General features: G+C 38.5%; 1 protein-coding gene and 1 pseudogene across 1 annotated transcript in view; both read left to right on the top strand.

Moving 5' to 3' along the window:
• The window catches only part of Adgrv1 (adhesion G protein-coupled receptor V1), a 595268-nt gene that overhangs the window by 514383 nt on the left and 63394 nt on the right, over positions 1-17491 (top strand). The window lies entirely within an intron of this gene.
• LOC103731037 overlaps positions 1-17491 on the top strand; it is a 65386-nt pseudogene that overhangs the window by 7433 nt on the left and 40462 nt on the right.

The following is a 17491-nucleotide window of genomic DNA, read 5'->3' as shown; positions in this document are numbered from 1 at the left end:
TCATTTTTCTTTTGTCTTCCAAGGCTGGACTAGTTGGCTGGGAAGAGTGGCTGGATACTCAGGTGAGGGTCCAGTGACCGTGCTTGGCACTCCTTTAATGAATGAGCACAACCGTCAACAACCCCAATTGTGACTATGTTTAAAATCAGGCTCAGCCAAAGTCCTGATGATGGTAGTTATTTCATGCAGAAGGGACTGCTGTATAGCATCATCTTATTAAAAGGACCTAGAATTTAAAAGGATTTGGTGCTAGTAGCCACATTTGAGGGAAAATATATGTCGTTTATTTTTCTGAGTCTGTGTTACTTCACTTAGTATAACAGTTCCAAGATCCATCCATTTACCTGCAAATTTCATTATTTCATCTTACTTTTCTGCTAAATAAAACTCCATTGTGTAAATATACCACATTTTTGTTAACCACTCATCAGTTGAGGGACACTTAGGTTGCTTCCATCTCTTAGCTACTGTGAAAAGAGCAGCAACAAACATGGTTGTACAAGTGTCTCGACAATAAGATGAGTACTTTGGGTGTATGCCAAGGAGTGGTATAACTGGGTCATATAGTAGGTTCATTTTTAGATTTTTAAGAGTTCTCCACACTGTTTTCCATAGAGGCTGCATGAGTTTGTAATCCCACCAGCAGTGAATGAGCATCCCCCTTTCTCCACATCCTTGCCAGCATTTGGTATCATTTGTTCTCTTGATCCTAGCCAGTCTCATTGGGGTAAGGTGATACCTTAGGGTGGTTTTGATTTGCATTTCCCTAATTACTAACGATGTTGAACACTTTTTGAGATGTCTCTTAGCCATCTTTATTTCTTCCTTTGAGAACTCTCTGTTTAGATCTTTAGCCCATCTTTTAATTGGGTCTCAATTTTTTTTTGAGTTCTTTATATATTATGGATGTTAAACCTCTGACAGATGTGTCACTAGTGAAGATTTTTTTCCCATTCTGTGGGTTTTCTCCTCACTTTTTTGATGGTTTCTTTTGCTGTACAGAAGATTTTTAGTTTAATGAGGTCCCACTTATTGATTGCTGACCTTAATTCCTGAGCAACTTCTGTCTGACTTAAAAATCCCTTCCTACACCTATATCTTGTAGGTTACTGCCATTATTTTCTTCTAATAGTTTCAGAGTTTCCAGTTTCACACTGAGGTCTTTGATCCATTTGGAGTTGACTTTTGTGCAAGGTGAAAGATAAGGATCTAGTTTCATTCTTCTGCAGGTGGAAATCCAGTTTTGCCAGCACCATTTGTTGAAGATGCTGTCTTTCCTATATTGTGTGTTCTTGGCACCCTGGCAAATATCAGGTGGCTGAAATTACATGTACTTGGGTTTGGATCTTCAATGATGATCCATTGATCTATGTGTCAGTACCATGCTCTGTTTATGACTATAGCTCTGTAGTATACTTTGAGATCTGGTATAGTAATGCCCCAACGTTGCTCTTTGTGCTCAGGGTTGTTTTGGCTATCCAGGGTCTTTTGTGCCTCCATATGAATTTAAGGATGCATTTTTCTAATTCTGTGAATTATGAAACAGGAATTTTGATTGGGATTGCATTGATTCTATATATTACTTTTGGTAGGATGGTCATTTTAACAGTATTAATTCTTCCAATCCATGAACATGGGAAGTCCTTCCATCTCCTGGTGTCTTCCTCAATCTTTTTCTTTAATGATTTAAAATTTTCATTGTAGAGATCTTTGATATCTTTTGTCAGATTTATTCTAAGATATATTTTTTTACAGCAATTGTGAATGGGAGCATTTCCCTGTGTTCTTTCTCCAATTGTGTGTTATTGGTATATAGAAAGGCTACTGATTTTTGTAGACTGATTTTATAACCTGCCACTATACTGAAAGTGTTGATCAGTTCTAGGAGTTTTCTGGTGGAACTTTTGGAATCTCTTAGGTATAGTATCATATCATCTGCAAAAAGTGATAGTTTGACCTCTTCTTTCCCAATTGGTACTTCTTTAATTTCCTTCTCCTGTCTTATTGCTCTAGCAAGAGTTTCATGCACTATGTTGAAAAGGAATGGAGATACTGAACATCCTTGTCTGGTTCCTGATTTTAATGGGAATGCTTCCCGTTTTTCTCCAGTTAGAATGATGTTGGATGTGGTTTGTTGTATATAGCTTTAATTATGTTGAGGTATGTTCCCTCCAGTCCAAGTCCCTCTAGGACTTTGAACATAAATGCATGCTGAATTTTGTCTAAAGCCTTTTCTGCATCTATTGAGACGAGAACGTTGTTTTTTTCTTTGAGTCCATTTACATGATTAATGATGTTTATGACTTTTGTGTATTGGACCATCCCTGCATCTCTGGAATAAAGCCTACTTGATCATGGTGAATGATCTTTTTGATGTGTGTCTGTATGTGGTTTACAAGTATTTTGTTGTGAATTTTTGCATCTATGGTCATAAAGGATATGGGTCTATAGTTTTCTTTTTTGGTTGTGTCTTTACCTCATTTGAGTATTAGAGGGATGCTGGCTTCATAGAAGGAATTTGGGGGTTCTCCCTCTGATTCTATCATTTTGAATAATTTAAGTAGTATTGGTTGGAGGTCTCCCATAAATGTCTGATAGAATTTTGCTGTAAATCCATCTGGGCCTGTGCTATTTTTAGTTGGGAGGCTTTGTATTACTGTTTCAATTTTCTTATATGTTATGGGCCTGTTTAAAATGTTGATCTCTTCTTGGTTTAGCTTTGGAGGTTCCCATGATTTTATATATCCATCCATTTCTTTTAAACTTTGTGATTTAAGAGCATATAGTTTTTAAAATATTCCCTTATAATGGTATGGATCTTTTGGGTGTCTGTTGTGATGTTTCCCCTTTCATCTCTGATTTTGTAGCTTTTCAAGGAACCAGCTCTTAGATTCATTGATTCTTTGTATTGTTTTCTTTATTACTATTTCATTAATTTCTGCTCTGGTTTTTGTCATTTCTTCTCTTCTGCTGGGTTTGGGTTTCATTTGTTCCTGCCTTTCCAGTGCCATGAGTTGCAGTGTTAGGTCATTTATTTGGGCTCTTTCCAATTTTTTAATGTAGGGTCTTAGAGCTATAAACTTCCCTCTTAGGACTGCTTTTAATGTGTCCCAGAGGTTGTGTTGTGTTGTATTGTCCTTTTCGTTGAATTCCAGCAATTCTTTTATTTCTTTCCTAATTTCTCCTTTGACCCACTCATTGTTTAGGAATGTGTTGTTCAGTCACCACAAGTTCGTGTAGTGACTAGAGCTTCGTCCAGTGTTGATTTTGAGCTTTATTGCTTTGTGGTCCGATAGAATGCATGGAATTATTTCAACATTTTTGTATTTGTTGAGGTTTGTTTGTGGCCCAGTATGTGGTCAATTTTTGAAAAAGTTTCATGAGGTGCTGAGTAGAAAGTGTATTCTTTGGTGTTTGGGTGGGATAATCAAAAGATGTCTGTTAGGTCATACATTTGATGTATGGTATCATTTAATTCAGACCTTTCTCTGTTTAGTCTTTGTCCAGTTTACCTGTCTAATGGAGAGAGTGGGGTACTGAAGTTCTCTACTATTACTAAGTAGGGGTTAATCTGTGTCTTAAAGTCCTGTAGTGTTGTTTTTATGAATTTGGGTGCATCAGAATTTTGTGCATATATGTTAAGGATTGTAATATCTTCGTGGTTAACTGTTCCTTTGATTAGAATGAAGTGACCCTCCTTATCGCTTCTGATTAGTTTTTCTTTGAAGTCTAGTTTGTCAGATATTAGAATTGCACCCCCCTGCTTGCTTCTTAGTGCCATTTTCTTGGAATATTCTTTTCCATCCTTTTACCTTAAGGTAGTGCCTGTCCTTGAAGGTGAGATGGGTTTCTTGCAGACAGCAAAGAGATGGATTTTGTTTCTTAATCCATTCACTTAGCCTGTGTCTTTTGACTGAGGAGTTCAGTCCATTGATATATTTAAGGTTGTTATTGAAAGGTATGTATTGGTTGAGGTCATTTTGATTGCTGTTTGTGTTCTCTGTATAATTCTGTGTTTCCTAGATTATATCTTTATTTTCTTTCGTTGCTCCAAGGTATAGTTGTTTCTCTCTCTGCTCTCTGTATTGCTTCAAGTATTCTTTGAAGGATTGGTTTTCTGGACCTTTCAGGCTATTCATGTATGGAAGATTTTTTTTCCCCCTCAACTATAATAGACATTTTTGCTGGGTGTAGTATTCTGGGCTGGCATCTATTGTCATGTAGAACTGGAAATACCTTGGTCCAGGCTCTTCTGGCTTTCATAGTTTGCATTGATAAGTCAGCTGTAATTCTCATGGGCTTTCCTTTGTATGTGACTTGTTGTTTTTCTTTTACTGCTTTCTGTATTCTCTCTGTACATTTAGTGTTTTTACTATGATATGTCATGGGGATTTTCTTTTCTGATCCTATTTGGTGTTTTATGTGCTTCCTGTATTTGTATGGGGATGTCTTTCTTTAATTTCAGGAAATTCTCTTCTACAATCCTGTTTAAGATCTGCTCAACACCATTAACCTGAAATTCTTCTCCTTCCTCTATTCCTATGATCCATAGATTTGGTCTTTTCATGGTGTTCTACATTTCTTGCATATTCCAATCCTGTGTTTTTTAAAATTTTCCATACTCTTTGCTTGAGTGGTCTAATTCTTCAACTTTATCCTCCAGGGTTGTTATTCTGTTTTCCATATCATTCATTCTAGAGGTGAGGTTTTCCCTGTTGTTTCAAGTTGGCTTATTGAATTTTGCACTTCCTTCTTCATTTTTGCCTGAGTTTTCTTCAATGTTTCTCTCTTTTTTGAATTAATTCAGCAGTTTATCCCTATCTTCTTTTAGCTCTTTGATTTGTTTGTTCATGTGTTCTTTAAATTTGTTGAATTCCTTGATCATGTTTATGATTGTTCTTTTAAATTCAGTGTCGTGGGTTATCTCTAGGGGTTCTCCTTGTAGAACTCTTATACAGGATTGATGGGCTTTGCTGGGGATGTAGTGTTTTTGGCTTTCTGTTTTATTATTGTTTTGTTGTGGTTTTGGCATGTGAATTTCTTTTGTTGTTTATGATTCTGATATGAGAATTAAGTTGAAGTATGCTTCTGTTTGTATTATCCAGGTGCCTAGATCCTTTCTTTATTGGCTATGTAAAGTTGGTTTGTACAGGGTTCAGGTTCTTTCAGGTTTATTTTGGAGGGAACTGATAGTTTCAGATCAGCTATTCAGGGATACCCACAGAAGCCCAATTCAGGTTCCAGTTAGGTACACTCAGGCTTCCTTCACCATGTGGAAGCAGGATCCAGGGTGTCTCAGGCAGTCCTGTGCATTTTCAATCCTATGTCAGAGAGAGGCCAGAGGGAGGCCAAAATTCGGCACTTTCTGGCCGTCTGCTGAGATTCCAGCCTTAGCCTACCAAAGCCAGATCTGTCCTGGGGCCTTGAGAAGGTCCTCCCAAAATCCTAGGTAGGGGGATAATATAGCGTAATTAGGGGAAGCTCACCACCTCGTGGAGGCAGGATCAGGGACTGTCACATTGTCCCCTGGGTTCTCAGGCCCTCTGGTAGTTGGAGGCCAGAGGGAGGCCAGAACCCAGCACTCTCTGGTGGTCTGCTGAACTCTGAGCAGCTACCTGAAGGACTCATTTTTAATGCCACTAACTCTTAGATGTTTGCACATGCATCTCTAATCTCTATGTATCTGATTATTACTACTCACAGTGAGTTATACTTGCATCCTTGGCACCTGAGTATGGATATAAAGTCATCAGGTAGTTTTAAATGGTAATGTTTATCACCTCTACTAATTAACATGAAGTAAATTTTTATGCTTCCTCCTCAAATATAACTCATTTTTTGTTGATTTTGTGTGTGTGTGTGTGTGTGTGTGTGTGTGTGTGTGTGTGTGTGTGTGTGTGTGTGTGTGTGTGTGTGTGTGTGTGTGTGTGTGTGTGTGTGTGTATCATACAGAACATCCCAAACAATCTTATTCATGTATATACCCATTTCTCAAATGACACCCTCCCATAGCCTCCCCCCCTGCTGGAGCCCATATACTCTGTCATCCCTGTTACTGTCCACTGTGTTGTCAGTGCCTCCAGCCTTTCCCAGTGCTAGTCCATCCACTGAATCTAGTCAGCCAGTCTAGAGATCCTTGTTTTAGGAAAATCACCTGTTCCTCATCTAGCAGCAATCAGTTGTCAATATTCTTTTAGATCAGATTGGTGCCTACTGTTCATTTTCCCAGTTCTATGCTGGGTTACTATCTGGGAGTCCCTTGGGCCACCCTGGTCAACAACTCAAAGGAAGGTATCTCCTGTCTGGCATTGTTTCTTGTTATGTAGCCTTTAGCTATACATATGGACTCTTAAAGAATTATATTGATCCTTTTAATCTTTGATTAAACTTTCCCTTTGGGTATTTAAGACTCTACTTTTGGCCCAGATAAACCAATTTATTTTTACTCTTAAGGCCATTTGAGGATCTGTTCCTCAGGAGTCACATGGGCTTGGGAGGAGGCCCTGGCTCCTTTCTTTTACCAGTACCGTCTATGTGAACATAAGTCAAAGGTCCTGCTCGACCATGGCTGGCTTTGCTTGGAAGCATGGAGGAAATGTTTCCTCTGTGTTGACCCTCTTCTTTGTAGACTGGACACTGGTTCAAGTCCATCTTGTGGAGTCTCCACAGCCTCCTTGATCAAGGGGACAGGTGACTCAGTGCAGTTACAGGACATTTTGAAAGATGCTCATAGTCCCCTGGAACTTAGTCGACCTCGGAGGGCAAGGAGCAGTAACTATCCATTATGTCCCTCTGACCAAATTAGTATAGGCCTCAAAATATGGCTGTTAAACATCCAAGAAAGTTAGTGCCACCAGTCTGGTACTTTTAATTACCATGTGCCATGTAGATAAAGCTTGGGCAAAGACCAAACATTCTCAGATAAACTTTGTCTAGACATACGTTATATTCCTTGATCTACTTGTATGTATAATTTTTCAGTAGGTTGTTGGACTAATATAATTCCTTCTCTTTTTTTTTAATTAGCTAGGCATTATTTGTCTCTCACATTGTCTAACCCTTCCACCGTGGTTTCCCCATTTAAGGTACTCCCATTTTTCTCATTTCTCCCTTAATAATACCCTTCCCCTATGGTCCCACCTCTCTTGAGCTACTTCTTTCCCTTTGTCCCCTAGGTTCATTGTATAACCTTCCCTCCCCTCCCCCCTTAAAATAACCCCATTTTTATCCATATCTCCTTTATTAATGCCTATTTCCTACTGTTCTTCTCTTTCAGATTCTTTCTTTTCCTTTACCTTCCTGGTTCCTATCCATTATCCTGGTTCCTGTAGTTACATCTGGATAACTACTCACTTATCAGGATTTGGTGCTAAGATCCACATATGAGGGAGAACACACATCTTTTTTTTTTTTTTCTGAGTCTGTGTTACATCACTTGGTATAACAGTTTGTAGTTCCATCTATTTACCTGCAAATTTCATGATTTCATCTTTCTTTACTGCTGAGTAAAACTCCATTGTATAAATGAACCACATTTTCATTATCCACTTGTCAGTTGAGGGACACTTAGGTTGCTTCCATTTCTTAGCTATTGTGAAAAGAGCAGCAACAAACATGGAAGTACAAGTGTCTCTGCAATTGGATGAGTTCTTTGGGTATATGCCAAGGAGTGGTATAACTGAGTCAAATGGTAGGTTCATTTTTAGTTTTTAAGAGTTCTCCACACTGCTTACCATAGGGGTTGAACAAGTTTGAGGTCTCACCAGCAGTGGATGAGCGTTCCCCTTTCCCCACGTCCTCTCCAACATTTGGTATCATTTGTTTTCTTGATCTTAGCCAGTCTGACTGGAGTAAGATGAAATCTTAAAATGTTTTTAATTTGCATTTCTTTTGTTACTAGTGATGCTGAACACCTTTTAAGATACTTCTAATCTGTCTTTATTTGTTCTTTTGAGAATTCTCTGTTCAGTTTCTTACCCATCTTTTAATTGGATTATTTCCTTCCTTGATTCTTTCTCTTTTGAGTTCGTTATATATTCTGGATGTTAAACCTCTGTCAGATGTGTCGCTGGTGAAGATTTTCTCCCATTCTGTGGGTTTTCTCTTCACTTCCTTAGTTGCCTCCTTTGATGTACAGAAGCTTTTTAGTTTAATGAGGTTTGTTGATTCTTGACCTTGTTTACTGAGCTATTGATGTCTGGTTTAGAAAATCCTTTTCTACACCTATATCTTGTAGGTTATTGTCAATGTTTTCTTCTAAGAGTTTCAGAGTTTCAGGCTTCACATTGAGGTCTTTGATCCATTTGAGGTTGAGTTTTGTACAAGGTGAAAGATAGGGGTTTAGTTTCATTCTCCAACAGGTGGAGATCCAGTTTTGCCAGCACCATTTGCTGAACATGCTATCTTTCCTCTAGTGAAGGTTCTTGGTCTCTTTGTCAAATATCAGTTGGCTGAAATTGCATGTATTCATATTGGGGTCTTCAATTTTGTTCCATTGATCTGTGGGTCTATTTTTGTGCCAGTACCATGTTGTTTTTAATGACTATAGCTCTGTAATACAGTTTTAAATCTGGTATAGTAATCCCCCCAGCATTGCTCATAGTGCTCAGTGTTGCTTTTGCTCTCCAAGGTCTTTTGTGCTTCCATATGAATTTTAGGATATTTTTGTCTGCTTCTGTGAAAAACGTCATGGGGATTTTGATTGGCACTGCATTGACTCTATAAATGGCTTTTGGTGGGATGGTCATTTTCACAATATTAATTCTTCCAAACCATGAGCATGGGAGGTCCTTCCATCTTCTGATGTCTTCCTCAATCTCTTTGTATAAAGATTTATAATTTTCATTGTAGAGGCCTTTAATGTCTTTGGTCAGGTTTATTCTGAGATATTTTATATTTTTGCAGCTATTGTAAAGGGGAATGTTTCCATGTGCTCTTTCTCTGATTCCTTGTCATTGGTATACAGAAAGGCTACAGACTTTTGTAGATTAATTTTGTAACCTGCCACTTTACTGAATGTTTTAAGAATTTCTAGGAGTTTTCTGGTAGAATTTTTGGTGTCTCTTAGATATAATATCATATCATCTGCAAAAAGGGATAATTTGATCTCTTCTTTTCCAGTTATTACTCCTTTAGTTTCCTTCTCTTGTCATATTGCTCTTGCAAGAGTTTCAAGCACTATGTTAAAGAGGAGTGAGGCTAGTGGACAGCCTTGTCTGGTTCCTGATTTCAATGGGAATGCTTCAAGTTTTTCTCCATTTAGAATGATGTTAGCTGTGGCCTTGTTATATATGGCTTTAATTATATTGCAATTTGTTCCCTCCAGTCTAATTCACTCTTGGACTTTGAGTATAAATGCATGTTGAATTTTGTCAAAGGCCTTCTCTCCATGTATTGAGATGACCATGTGGTTCTCGTCTTTGAGCCCATTTATATGATTTATGATGTTTATTGACTTACGTATATTGAACCATCCCTGGATCTCTGGAATACTGGCTTGATCATGGTGAATGATCTTTTTGATGTGTGTCTGTATGTGGTTTGCAAGTATTTTGTTGTGAATTTTTGAATCTATGTTCATGAAGCATATGGGTCTATAGTTTTTTATTTTCTTTTTTCTTTTCTTTCTTTTTTTTTTTTTAACCTGGCTTTGGTATTAGAGTGATGCTGGCTTCATAGAAGGAATTTGGAAGTTCTCCCTCCATTTCTATCATATGAATGAATTAAGTAGCACTGGATGTAGATTTTCTTCAAATGTCTGGTAGAATTCTGCTGTAAATCCATTTGGTCTTGGGCTTTTTTTAATTGGAAGGTTTTGTATCACTATTTCAATTTCTTTTATGTGTTATGGGTCTGTTTAAGCTGTTATTCTCCTCCTGGTTTAGTTTTGGTGGTTCCCATGCTTTTAGATACCTGTCCATTTCTTTTAAGTTTTCAAATTTAGTAGCATATAGGCTTTTAAAGTGTTCTCTTATAATGTTCTGGATCTTTTGGGTGTCTATTGTGTTGTTTCCCCTTTCATCTCTGATTTTGTTGATTTGGAGGTGCTCTTTCTTCTGGTTAACTGGGCTAGTGGACTGTCAATCTTGTCTAGCTTTTCAAAGAAACATCTCTTGAATTGGTTGATTCTTTGGGTTTTTTATTGTTGTTGTTTCTATTTCATTAATTTCAGCTCTGATTTTTATTATTTATTATCTGTTGGGTTGTTGCTTCATTTGTTGTTGCTTTTCAAGTGTCTTGAGTTGCAATGTTAAGTCATTTGTTTGTGTTCTTTCTGATTTTTTGATGTAGGCACTTAGAGCTATAAACTTCCCTCTAAGGACAGCTTTCAGTGTGTCCCAGAGGTTTTGTTGTGTTGTATTGTCCTTTTCATTTAATTCCAGGAATACTTTTATTTCTTTCCTAATTTCTCTTTTGACCCATTCATCATTCAGGAGTGTGTTGTTTAATCTCCATGTGTTCGTGTGGTGATTTTGGCTTTGTCCAGTGTTGATTTGGAGCTTTATTGCATTGTGGTCTGATAGAATGCATGGAATTGTTTCAATCTTTTTGTATTTGTTAAGGTTTGTTTTGTGCCCCAGTACATGGTCGATTTTGGAGAAGGTTCCATGCGGCACTGAATAGAAATTATATTCTTTGGTGCTTGGGTGGAATATTTGGTAGATGTCTGTTAAGTCCATTTGATATATGGTATTGTCTAATTAAGATGTCTCTCTGTTAATTCTCTGTCCCATTGACCTATCTAATGGAGACAATGGGGTATTGAAGTCCCCTAATATTAATGAATTTATATTACTCTGGGTCTTAACGTCCCGTAGTACTGTTTTTATGAAATTGGATACACCAGAGTTTGGTGAATATATGTTCATGATTGTAATATCTTCTTGGTTTATTGTTCCTTTGATCAGAATGAAGTGGCCCTCTTTATCTCTTTTGAATAGTTTTAGTTTAAATTCTATTTTATCAGATATTAGAATTGCAACACCTGCTTTTTTCTTAGTACCATTTGCTTGGTATATTTTTTTCCATCCTTTCACCTTAAGGTAGTGCCTGTCCTTGAAAGTGAGATGAGTTTCTTGCAGACAACAAAATGGTGGGTTTTGTTTCTTAATCCATTCACCTACTCTGTGTCTTTTGTCTGGGAAGTTCAGTTCATTGATATTTGCAATTATTAATGAATGATGTGTTTTGAATCCTGTCATTTTTATTTCTGTCCACATTCTTGATATAGCTGTGCATGTCCACAGTTATACCTTCATTGAATTTCTTTCTGTAACCCCTTGAGTATAGTTGTTCCTTTCTTCAGCTCTTTGTATTGCTTTAAGAACTCTCTGACAGGCTGGTTTTGTGGACATGAAACCTTTCGGCCTAATTATGTCATGGAAGATTTTTCTTTCCCCTTCAACTATAATAGATATTTTAGCTGGGTCACATAATCTGGGTTGGCATCTGTGGTAATTTAGAACTGGGAATACTTTGGTCCAGGCTCTTCTGGCTTTCATAGTTTGCACTGAAATGTCAGCTGTAACCAGGATGGGCTTTCCTTTATATGTGAGTTTTTGTTTTTCTTTTGAAGCTTTAAGTATTGTCTCTGTTCTACATGTTTAGTGTTTTTACTGTGATGTGCCATGGAGAGTTTCTTTTCTGGTCCTGTCTATTTGGTGTTGTATATGCTTCTTGTATTTGTATAGTCATGTATTTCTTTAATTTTGGGAAATTTTCTTCTACAATCCTGTTGAAGATCTAATCCATACCATTATCTTGAGATTATTCTCCTTCCAGTATGCCTATGATTCATATGTTTGGTTTTTTTATGGTGTCACACAATTCTTGCATATTTCATTCTTGTGTTTTCTTAAAATTTTCTTAATATTTGCTTGAGTGGTCTAATTCATCCACTCTAATTCATCCTCTTTATCTTCCAGTCTTGATATTCTGTTTTCCATTTCATTCATCCTATTGGTGACGCTTTCTCCTGTCATTTCTAATTGGCTTATTGAGTGTTTCACTTCCTTCTTCATTTCAGCCTGAGTATTCTTCAGTATTTCTAACTCTTTTCTGAATTCATTCAGAAGTTTATCCCTGTCTTCCTTCAGTTCTTTGATATCTTTGAGTGTTCTTTAAATTCCCTGGATTCTTTTATCATGTTTATAATTGTTCTTTTGAGTTCCATGTCCTGTGTTATCTCTAGGGGGTTCTCATTGTATTCCTTTAGAGGACTATTGGTACATGGTGGGCATATATTATTTTGGTTTTTCATAGTATTATTTTTTCTCTGTGACTTTGACATGTGAATTTCTTTTGTAGTTTCTGATTCTTGTGTGAGACTCAAGCTTTCTTTTGTTGAGTTTAGGTCTGCTGCTTTTTGTAAAATTTATATGCTTTTGTGGTTTACTTGTTTGGCATGAAAAGCTGGTTGGTCGAGGCTTCACATTCTCTCTTTTCATTTTATATTGGAGTGGCCAAATTGCTTTTGTCTTCTGGAGTTCCCACAGAGGTCCAAGTGTGATGAGGTTCAGATACTCTCAGGCTTTCTCCTAAGTTCTGTATCCCTCCAGGAAAGATGCTGCCCTCAGGAATTTGAGGGCTGGCCTGGCCTGGGAGCAGGGTCCAGGAAAGATGCTCCTCTCAGGAAGCTGGTGGCTATGGCACCCCAGAATGCATTGGGAGGTGGGGGCGGGAAGAGGCCCCAAACTGGGTTGGTCTGGATGCAAAGGATCAGGAAGCAGTGTTAATTCTGAGCCAAGAGGTCAGTCCAGGGGTCTGGGGTGCCAAGACAAGAAATGGTCCAGTACCCAGGCTAGGAGGGGAGCTGGGAGGGAGAATGAGGCTGGGGGAGTCAAGGTGTGGTGGGCTACAGGACCCACCCTGGAATGATGTTAGCACCAGGAAGCTAGTGGCTGAGCCGCCCAGGGAAGCAAAGGTAGGTGGGGGCAGGACCAGGCCCAGTGGGCTCTTGGGGACCACAGGGAGGAACTGGGTTGGTCTGTTTGCAAAGGATCAGGAAGCAGTGGTGGCTCTGGGCAGAGAGGTCAGCCCCAGTGTCTGGGGTGCCAAGACAAGAAATGGATCAGTATGCAGGCTAGGAGGAGAGACAGGGTAGGGAAGGTGGGAGGGTGAATGAGGCTGGGAGAGTCAAGGTATGGTCAAGGCCGCTGGACTTACCCAGGAAAGGTGCTGGTACCAGGATACCAGAGGTTGTGCAGCCCAGGGTAAGTTATATAATGTTTTATAAATATAAAATACTGTAAATTATCAGTGAACAGAAATGTTTGTTTAGTGTGCTATATAAAGGAAAATGAAAACAAAAACATGTGCTGAACTTCATCTTGGTCTCTGAATCTTCTCTTGGGCCACTGGTTCTGCCTCTGAATGAGCTGATTGCATTTCCTTCATGACAATCCTATAGGCCTGTTCATCTGTCCATCCATCAATCCATCCATCCATCAGTCCTTGACTTATAACACAAAGCTGTTGCATATCACTGTCTGTGTTTAAATAGGTACTAGGTACTCAATGCCTGCAGATTCGAGACGGTATAAAGCTGAAATGATCTTAAGGTGAGACTGTAGGAATTGGTGAGGGCTATGGGAATTCTGAAGAGTACAGCCTGCTCCCCCACAAAGCATTGAAATGCAAATTAAAAAGCCAACACTGGGCCAAACAAAAGTTTTCACAGGGTGAATTCTCATAGCTGGCAGTCAGTGTGCAAACCCTGGATAAAACTAAGTTCAAATTCTTCCTGTTAAGAGAACTTAATTTTCTAGTCCAGGCATGGTGGCATATGCCTTTAATCCCAGCACTTGGGTGGCAGAGGCAGGCAGATCTCTATGATTTTGATGCCAGCCTTGTCTACCTAGTGAGTTCCAGGACAGCTGGGGCTACAAGGAGACCCTGTCTCAAAAAAGAACCACCCCCCTATAAAAAAGAACTTAGTTTTCCTTTGGAAGGCAAAAGGAATATAGGACTGTCACTTGATCCTGTAGAAACTTGTTTGGAGCTTTGTGAAGATTAACCTACAGTTTGTCCCTCCCTTGGGAATAACTCAGATGAAAGTCTTTTGTGTCTTCTGGAAACCCTTTCCTCCTTGGCAGTTACTGGACTTCATCTCTTCATTCCTCAATTCTATGAGACTCTCGAATTCTTTAGCTTCCAAGCAACCACTTTCTGCTGACTTTCCTGGCCTTCCACTCAACACACGAGCAGCTTGACTAATGACCAATGACATCATACTTCTCTTTTGGTTGTAATCTTCTTTCCTTAAGTCCTTCATAGGTTTGAACCTTGTTTGGGGTGGGGTTGAGGGAAAGGGTGCCCTTTCCAAAACTAGGTAGACTGCTTTAAGTTCCAGCCTGCAACTTTCTGTTCATCTAAGCACCTAGCAGTGAACTGGAAAATTCCATAAAGGAACAACAAAACCAAACTAAAACAATCAAAAAACAAACAGAAGAAAGCAGCAGTATATATAGGCTGCTCATTTAATGGGTTTCCTCTCTCTAAGATTTTGGCATTTCAAGTACGAACTATTTTGGTTGCTCTCTGATGCCTTTCAAATACCATTTTGTTATTGTATATACATGTCTAAAAATATTTTTCCAGTTTGCACAGTTCTGTTCAGTGAAGTTCATATATTATCTACTCCATTATAGCCAACAAGAAAAGTTTAAATGGATTTAGTTAAACAAAGCTCTCATAAATTTCTAACTTAAACTAAATGCATATTAATAAGTAGAGATACTAAAGAGCCCCTGTAATTCATCAGCTATTTAGTGGCTATTTGCTAAGACATGTGCACTGACAGACCTGTCATCTCTGAACACCATCATGGAAGATGTCTGTGTATGCAGAATCTTACAGTCAATAGATGAGATGCATTTCCTGCCTTGGACATCACCAAAATGTTTTAAAGAACTGGATGATATCTTAGAATCTATATCAATAGATAATCAAAAATTAAAAGTCCATAAATGGGGTGGTGGCTGCAAAATGACCTGGAAAAAATGATAGGAAACAGCAAGGTGGCTCAGCACTTGCTGATGATCTGAGTTCAATTCCCAGAGCCACAGTGGAGGGAGAGAATCAATTCCTGAAGATTTTCCTCTGATCTTCATATGCGTGCCATGGCACATGCATGCCCACATACATCACACACACACACACACACACACACACACACACACACAAAAGCATACATACAATAATAATAATATAATAAATAAACAAAAATAAATAAATAATATAAAACAATAGAATAGACAGACCATCACCTCAGAGGAATAATTCAAGGTGCTTACTCTAAAAGGTTATGACTCCTGGAAACAGATCTGCTGTTTCAGAATATAGATAAATAGATGCCAATGACAATTCTACTGGAAAAAAAAAAGATTAAAAAGGCAAGAATTAAAGTTAAACTGACTCTTTTTGAGGGCTGGAGACATGGTTCAATGGTTAAGAACACTGGCTACTCTTGTAAAAGACCCAGGTTCTTTCAGAGGACCTGGTTCGATTCCCAACACCGCACATGGTGGCTATGAACTGTCCTTAACTCCAGTTCCAGGGGAATCTGAAGCCCTCTTCTGATCTCCACGGCATTGCAAAACACAGGTGCACTCACATACATGCAGGCAATACACTCATAAGCATAAAATTTAAATAATAAATAAAATATTTGTTTAAAAAAGACCCATGTTCGGTTCTCAGCATCCACATGACGACTAACAACCCTTCTTAACTCCAGTTCCAGGGAATCCAGTGCCCTCTTCTGACCTCCACAGGCATTGCACAACAGAGGCACACTTACTTACATGCATACATAACACTCATATACATAAAATTAAAATAATAAATAACTTTTTTAAAAATAAAAGAATTAAGTTAAACAGACTCTTCTTCATTAGACACAAGAGTCAAGGAAGGTTTGTATTCAGTGCTTCAGACAAAACCAACTCCATATCACCATTTCCGTTTGCAATTTTTTTTTTTTCATGTGGGTGCTGGGAATGGAACCTGGGTCCTTCATAAGAGCAGCCAGTGTTAAAATAATAAATAACTTTTTTAAAAATAAAAGAATTAAGTTAAACAGACTCTTCTTCATTAGACACAAGAGTCAAGGAAGGTTTGTATTCAGTGCTTCAGACAAAACCAACTCCATATCACCATTTCCGTTTGCAATTTTTTTTTTTTCATGTGGGTGCTGGGAATGGAACCTGGGTCCTTCATAAGAGCAGCCAGTGCTTTTAAAAAATTATTTATTTAATAACCATATAATTAGAAGAAGCATTTCATTACAACAGCATTGACATATGCAATAACAATTTCCAGAGCTAAGATATATCTCTTTCAAAATTGACTGTAAATTTTTAGGTTCACGGTTTACGGTTGAATTAATACAGTTACACAATATTTTACTTAGTATAAATCCTATAAGATATAAAATTAAATGAGGTTTTAACCTTTAAAAAAGATCTTCAATTCCGTATTAAAATGCACGGCTGAGCTCCTTGGCATCTGAGCATGGATATAAAGTCATCAGGTAGATTTCAATAGTAATGTTTTTCACATCTACTAATTATTAAGGAGCAAATTTTTATGCTTTGAAGAATTTTTTAAAAAAATTTTTTTACACCCACTTACCAGATAGCACCCTCCCATAGCCTCCCTCCCCCGACTAGAGCCCTTATACTCTGATATCCCTGCTACTGTCCACTGTGTTGTTGGCACCCCCAGCCATTCCCCACTACTTGCCCTTCTGGTGAATCTAGTCAGCCTTTCTAGAGGTCTTTGCTTTAGGAGGGTGAGCTGTTCCTCATCTAGTGGTAATCAGTTGTCAGTATTCCTTTGGATAAGATTGGGGTCTGCTGTTCATTTTCCCAGTTCTATGCTGGATTACTATTTGGGAATCCCTTTGGCAACCCTGGCCAACAACTCAAAAGAAGGTACCACCTGTCTGGCATTGTTGCTTGTTATGTAGCCTTTGGCTATACATATGGACTCTTATGAAATTATATTGACCCCTTCAATCTTTGGTTATACTTTCCTTTCGGGTGTTTAAGGTCATACAGTTCGTGCAGATAAACCGATTTAGTTTTACTCTTAAGGTTGTTTGAGGATCTGTTCCTTAGGGGTCACATGGGCTTGGGAGGAGCCCCTGGCTCCTTTCTTTTACCAGTTCCACCTATGTGAAGATAACTCAAAAGTCATGCTCAACCATTGTTGGCTTCTCTTGGAAGCATGGAGGAAATGACTCCTCCGTGTTGACACTCCTCTTTATAGACTGGACACTGGTTCAAGTCCATCTGGTGGGGTCTCCTCAGCCTCCTTGACCAAGAGGAAAGGTGACCCACCAACATTATAGGACATTTTGAGAGACGCTCATAGTCTCCTGGAACGAGTCGATCTAGGAGGACAAGGAGCAAAAAGTGTCCTTTATGTCCCTCTGACCAAATTATTATAGGCCTCAAAGTAGGTCTGTTAAACACCCAAGAACATTAGT

Source organism: Nannospalax galili, unplaced genomic scaffold, assembly GCF_000622305.1.
Source record: "Nannospalax galili isolate Female #2095 unplaced genomic scaffold, S.galili_v1.0 scaffold173, whole genome shotgun sequence".
Classification (NCBI taxonomy): Eukaryota; Metazoa; Chordata; class Mammalia; order Rodentia; family Spalacidae; genus Nannospalax; species Nannospalax galili.
Note: the sequence above shows the minus strand (reverse complement) of the source record. Positions and strands in the feature narration are given on the sequence as shown.